Here is a 7,397-nt window from a genome sequence, read left to right on the forward strand (position 1 = left end):
GGCTTCTCCTAGAGCTTGACCATTGCATGATCTTATGCCACTTACTGGTCTTGCATTGACTTGGATGCTACTATGTGGTCTGATGTACTGTAGAGTCATGTTTGCCATTATGGTTATGGGCATATTTCATGGTTGAATATTGTATGCACAGATGTCTTATGCTTTATCGTATTATGGTTGGTTATGTCATGCAGTTGGCTACGACTCTTCTTTAGTGGGAGCTTTCACATCCTTGGTTGATGCCTTTATGTCCTCCCGTCCGTTGAGGTTTCATGAGCCTTTGCAACATGCTTCTATCACTGATGTACTTATAGATGATTGTCTTTATGAGCAGGTTTCCTCTGTTGGGATAGTCCTCAGCTTCTTGAGTTCCGTGGATGCTATGGATAGCCCTATTCATGATGACTTGGATTCCTTATTGTCTTCTTCAGGTTCTTCAGTTACAGATGTTATATGCTTCCATTGTGGAAAGCTTGGGCATGTTAAAAAAAAATACTTTAGACGGATAAGAGAGCAACAGAGACAGAGATGGACTCAACATGAGTAGAGAGTCAGAGATACAGCAGATGCAATAGGTGTTACCACTCTTACTAGTGGTGAGGCACATGTGGTTACCCATGATGATGCAGTAGAGCATGTACTCTTGTTATCTTGTTTCCCTACAGCTTACTTGCTCAGTGATCAAGCCTATGCCTTTGATTGGCTTTTGGATTCTATGGCATCTTGTCATGTTACCCCTTATAGAGCATGGTTCTCTTCTTACAGGGAGGTTGACAAATGTATTGATTTGGGCCTTGAGCACACTTATGCTATTGTTGGTACATGGACATACACCTAGCTTTGCTTGATGGAATTCTCTTGTGCTCCATGATGTATTACATGTTCCCTATGCTTAGTAAGAGCTTAATGTCTATCCGTTAGTTGCATGATGCAGGTTACTCTGTTTCTCTTCAAGATATGTCATGGAAGATCTGTTGTGGTTGCTCGGTTTTGGCCAAAGGTTCTAGAGTTGGTTCTCATTACCCAGTGCATCTCTCTCATGTGGAAGATTCTATGGTTGCAGTTATCCGGATACCACATACATTGTTATGGCATTATCACCTAGGCCATATGCACCACAGAGAGATGGAGATATTGTCTCGTTCAGACTCATTGCTATGTTCTATCTCACATGCAAATCTTGATGCTTGCCCTGATTGTTCTTATGGTCCTTGTAGATTTGGCAAAAGCATTGTGTGTACAGGGACCTTCTTCTACAAGTATGTGAGAAAGGACATGCCCTTGTTTTGATGTTCGTTCCCCCTCCTTAGGCTCTTTCTTGACAATACAAGCTTGGTGCTTGTAAAATTCTTTTGCCACTCCTTCATGAGCCTATGTTCTTCCACTTTCTAAAGACGAAGCACAAAAGAGAGAGCACTATCTTAAGTAGATGTAAATAATCTAGTAAAAATTTGCCATTAGTGTTGTACCTCAACTCGTTTGAGTTTCATTGTCTTCACCTTGCCAGCACATTCACTATGTATTCGCGTAAAATCTAGTAAAAAATTTCCCGTGCTAAATTTTTTAAAACCTATGCGTCCGTTGAGAAAACCCTAGATTGCAAACATTATAAATAGAAACTCAAACCCTAATCTACATAGTACAGACGCCGCACATTGCCATTCGCTCGCCTCAGGTGTGTTCATCTGCTTGGCAGATTTCTCCTGAGAGGTGGAAAGAGGAGGCTATGATGTTGTTAAATGTCGTACTAAGTTGCCGAAGGTGCTCGTGTGGCATCTCTGTCGACACACTGTACAGTCTGAGCGCCCTCTCTGTGTACACTGATTGTAGGTTGTATATTGTGATCCCTATGCGAGCGGTCTGCTAGGAGAACGTTAAGCTGGCTGGTTGGATTAAGGTGCAGATGATTTGAAAAACATGTAGATATGGGACATCCGAGCCCCTCAGAGAGGGATTGTGATGATTTCTACAAAATGGGAATCTCTCTGATGCACCTTTTTTGAGAGAGAGAGAGAGAGAGAGAGAGAGAGAGAGAGAGAGAGAGAGAGAGAGAGAGAGAGAGAGAACTCAATTCCATAACTAACAAGAGTGCAGGATGCTGTTCCATGACAAAGAGTATTGCTTTGAGGCAGGCTGGCGATATTATATGCATGGAATGCTGCTTACGTAGTAGCTAACAGTCTCCTAGGTTTGGAATATATTTTATTAGCAGCCTTTGCTGCCTCTCTTCTCGAGCTATTATGGGCCCTGGACAGCTACTTGCTTGCACGCTCAGCAGGACAGCCAAGCCTTCAACAGCCAGTGAATTTTCTTGCTTTTAACTGGGCCTTGGGAATGCCCAGCAGCCTGTGTTCTAATCTTATTTGGGCGGTGGACAAGGAAAACCATGATTCTCCAACTGAACCAGTGCTATGGGCCCTAAGCAGCGTATCTTCACTTGGATGGGTAGTGGTAGGATTACTCAAATAGGAGTTTGGGTGGAACACCACCTCCTGTGGACGAGATGCGGATATCTGCATCTCGTTTACGTGTTTTGCGCTGCAGTTGACACTCTGCTGTAGCGGGTTTCTGTAAAGTGTATGGATGTGACAATGGTCACTGTTGATTTTTAATATGCAGTGTGATTCTTTCAATGAATGGTTTTTACTGATCTACATATCTATATATTATCGAAATTTTGGCTAGGCAGAAATGTCAATTGAGGATTACATTAAAAATGCAGATTTCGGTATTTGCCTGAACAATTGCAAGTGTCCTCTTGAATGGACTTAACAGTCTAATATGGAAAAATTCAAGTAGGTCCTAGTGAGAAGGAAATGCTCAATCAAAATGCATCGCCGGTAATTTTCGTGAACATTTTGAACGGGCTATAAGTTCTTAGATGATTTTCAGTGGATTGATGTTTCCTATTTCCTAATATTAATGGATTGATGTCTCCTCTTAAATTGTAACCAGACTGAATTTTGGGTGGGTTTCAACGGATGGATGCTTCCTCTTTTTAAATATGACCTAGAGCAGGTCACTTTTGTCTTGAGAGCGTTTTATGTGATTTGAGTTGTCCACCTCATTAAAGCTGAGCATAATTTTGTTAATGGTATCTAAAATGTTTCTATATTTGGATATGAAAGCATCAACATTTGGGACATTACTAGCAATAGTGGCCATAGGATTAAATGACTTGTTTCCATAAAGTGTTTCGGATGGGTCTAAACCAGATATTGAATGTGGGACAAAAATTGTATCGCTGGCTACTTAAGTTTAATCGCTTTTCTCATGATTAAAAGATGCAGTTGAATCCTTATTGGAAAATTAATTGTGAAAGGGTGCTCTCCTAACAATGACATTAAAATTGGTGATATTAATAGGAAAAGATAACCTTCGAAAATCAATGGTGAGGATATATAACATCCCACAACTTGGTAGCATATGGAGAGTCATTCTGCAAGGGAAGAAACAAGCACATTTATTAAACAACGGTCCATAGTAATTTGCTCTAATGGTCCATCCATTAGAGATTAATAAGGGCTGAAACAAATCAGTTCAATGTAGTGATGGAAAGACATGATTGTCATGAAAACAGATTGATGGAAGGCTCAATGATATATTCCATGCAATGCCATTAAAAAATTGAATCTACACGATGTCATGAGGAGAAGGTTTTTGGTAGTAAAGCCATTAGGGATAGGAAAACGTATGAACAAATCAGTACAATGTCATGATGAAATCTTTACACTGCCACCATCGAGAATTGAGTCCACACAATGCCATGATGAGAAGATTTTTGGTGGGAAGGCTAATAATATCAAAATCTTTATACATAAGCAATTACTGAACATATATTCTTAAATTCTGCAAAAAAAATCAAGGTTATCAATTACTACTATAGAAACATCATTAAAATGAACATTAGATTGTGACTAACACCAACCAAAAAAGATGACATCATTAATTTAGTAAATATTTTATGGCTTGTCATTTAATTATGATAAGAATTGTGACCTCATTAAATAATGCTTTCAAATATCTAAGAATGTGCTCTAGCTAATGATTATTTACAATGTTAACTATAGCTCTTGGTACGGCTCATCATGTAACAATGCTTAAACATAGATCACCAGCATCAGTGATAATAGGAAAGAAAAGTAGAGAAATTAGGTGGCTGAAGAATGGATAAATTGATCAAAAGATACTATAATTTCATGTGCCTTGCAACTTAATGCTTCTGGTAACATCATTGATATGACTTGTTTGAGTTGAAATTACAGGGTGAAAATTTAAAAATGAAAGCAATTTTATTGTGTTGGTAAGAAATTAAATTTAAAATTTAGTAAATGTTTGTAGCTTATTGGTTAGTCTTTTTTGGATATTTTAGACCCCATTAAAAAGTCATATAATGTAAAAATATAATTCAAGTGTTCAATTTGATATTGGAAATAGAAACCCTTATTGGAATATCCTTAGTAGAAACCATATAAATCAAGTTTTCAATTTGATATTGGAAAAAGACTCTTAATAGGATATGCATACAGATGATTTATGTGCAATAAATCAAATACAAATACAATGTAAAGATATAATTCAAGTATTCAATTTGATATTGGGAAAAGAAAAGCTTATTAGAATATGCATGCAAATGATTTATGTGCAATAAATCAAATATAATGTAAAAATGTAATTCAAGTATTCAATTTGATATTGGAAATAGAAAATCATATTAGGATCTTTTGATATATTGGAAGCAAGTATATCGTTGAAGAAATCAATGACAAAATCTTGATAATCTAAAAAAGTTCTATTTATCACTTAAAACAATGTAAATGGTACAGTTGTAAGACCAAAAGACTAACAATAAATTCTAGTGGCCAAAATGTGTTTTAAATAGTCTTATCTGCATAATCAAAATCCATACAACAGTGATGTCACCTTAATTTAATATGTATTTTGCTAATAGTTCTAGGTTCTTTAACTTTGTCAAGCAAATAAGCATCACTAAAAATTAGATATTGATTTTAAAGTTATAAAGTGATTTTATTTAAAGCCGTACATTGATGTACATTCTATAACTATAATATTTATTTTATACCAATAAAGCAAGTGCACCATAAGGAGAGGAAGTAGAACAAACTAAACCTTTATCTAATATTCCAATCACTTGTCTTTGAACTTCCTTCATGCAAATGATAGCTTATATGGAGCTTTGTGTGATTAGAAACACCAAGAAAGAATTTAAATTTGTGGTTTAATTGGCTTTGAGATGGGGGTAACCAAAGTGGATAATTATCATCAATAAAACAATGGCAATATAAATCTAAAAACTTATTTTGAACATTAAGATTTGCAATTTGAGCATTTACATTGTTTTTTGGATTGTTGTTTTGGTATCTTTGCATATTGTCATTGATTTGAATTCTTTCTTTGACATCATATGAATATAAATTAGATAACTTCATGATGTGAAGTGGTTTTAAATAAGTAAAGTTTAGCTTGAATGTCGGATTGAAGACCATCTTCATATTTATGTGCCAATATCCTCTCGAAAACTTCCTCAATTGTTTCAATTTCTCCTAGTCATTGATTTGAATTCTTTCTTTGACATCATATGAATATGAATGAGATAACTTCATAATGTGAAGTGGTTTTAAATGAGTAAAGTTTAGCTTGAATGCCGGATTGAAGACCATCTTCATATTTATGTTGCAATATGCTCTCGAAAACTTCCTCAATTGTTTCAATTTCTCTTGGCAAGAAAGTAATAATGTTACTACTTGTACAGAAAGTGTGTGCCAAAATCTTTTTATATTAGTAGTATTATTACCTTCTTGCCAAGATAAATTGAAATAATTATGCCTCACTTGAAGTAGAAACGGAGTAGGAAGAAAAGATTCTTTAACTTGGTCTTGAAAAGCATCCTATTGGAAGACCATCTTCATATTTATGTTGCAATATGCTCTCGAAAACTTCCTCAATTGTTCCAATTTATCTTGGCAAGAAACTAATAATGTTACTACTTATATAAAAAGCACTTGCCAAAGTCTTTTTGTATTAGTAGCATTGTTACCTTCTTGCCAAGATAAATTGAAATAATTATGCCTCGCTTGAAGTAGAAACGAAGGTGGAAGAAAAGATTCTTTAACTTGGTCTTGAAAAACATTCTATATTTGACAATCGGTGCTATAGTATAGGATGTTTTACCGAAGTGAAACATTATTTACCAAATGAATTAGCTGCATACTTGTTTTATGCTTCTTGGGAAAAGCTTATTTGTCAAAGTAATAATCAAATTGGCTCAACCAAGACAACAAAATTTCCATTCTTTTTCCCATCAAATTTAGAAAATTGAAGACGGCTTATTGTTTTGGTCCTTTTTGGTTTGCTTAGTATCGAAAACACCCTTCATTCGAGAAATTTGATTATCTTTGTCTTAACTTGTAGAATTTGGTTGATGTTCATACTCTTAAAGTGCTCATATGATTGTATTTAAGTTACGTTGAAGATGATCGATTTGTTGTTGCAAGGTAATTTTTAAAAATGTAGATTTTATATTTTCAATGTCTACTTCATCGTGTTGGAAGGATCAAACATGATGGAAATAATTGAAGATAAATTTGTTATGTAGGAATGTCTCTAAAAATCTCTTATATGCCTCTTGTAAAACTTGAAAAAAAAAACCTACATATGAAAGGCCTCTTATATAGCTTGCAAAATGAACACCTTGCATGTGTTTAGTAAATAACTAGAGTACCTTCCATGCAAAAATAGAGGCTTAGGATCATCATCTTTGTCAAATTGATGTAGCTGCCTTCACAAGAATAAAGCTTTTAAAGCTTAGAAAGTAATGAAGGAATAGACATCCCTTGCCATCCATTTCTTAGGGAAAATTGAGTTGGTGGATTGCGTGTAAATGGTGGTTTTGGGGGTTGCAAGGGTAGTGTGAGATCTTTCTCTCTTTGGCTCCCTTGAAAAAGCATCAAAGTTGGAAAAACCACTAAAACAAATGGTTTTGTGGTTAGTGATGCGACTTTTTTTGGGTAAGGAGAAGAGACTAGAGATAGAAAACTACAAAGGTGAAAGGAGAGGTAATTAATGTGGATCAAGACCATTTGATAGTTGAACCTTTAAACGATGGGTAGGACTTTTGTCCTTTGGATATGGGTTTGAACTTTGATACTGATAATGATGGAACATCGCAAGATAGATGGAATCTCTTCGATGTTGACATGCCCACCAATCACCTTGCTTTGATACCAATGTTGGTTGCCTTCACCATAAGATAAACAATGCTTGAAGGTAAAATAAGGATGAACAAATAGCATGAGAGAAAGGTAAAAAAGACGTAATTAATGTGGATAAAGATCTTGTGATAGTTGAACCTTTAATTGATGGGTAGGAATTTTGTC

General features: G+C 35.5%; 1 non-coding gene across 1 annotated transcript; it reads left to right on the top strand.

The window, feature by feature from the left end:
• Positions 1-1,896: 1,896 nt before the first annotated feature.
• On the top strand, positions 1,897-1,995 carry LOC148019582 (small nucleolar RNA R44/J54/Z268 family). Its single transcript, XR_015695014.1, has one exon. It is a non-coding gene; the product is annotated as a small nucleolar RNA R44/J54/Z268 family (small nucleolar RNA).
• Positions 1,996-7,397: the final 5,402 nt, after the last annotated feature.

The sequence above is a fragment of the Lygodium microphyllum genome, chromosome 19 (assembly GCF_053477565.2).
Source record: "Lygodium microphyllum isolate KBCC chromosome 19, Lygodium_microphyllum_v1.1.10, whole genome shotgun sequence".
Classification (NCBI taxonomy): domain Eukaryota; kingdom Viridiplantae; phylum Streptophyta; class Polypodiopsida; order Schizaeales; family Lygodiaceae; genus Lygodium; species Lygodium microphyllum.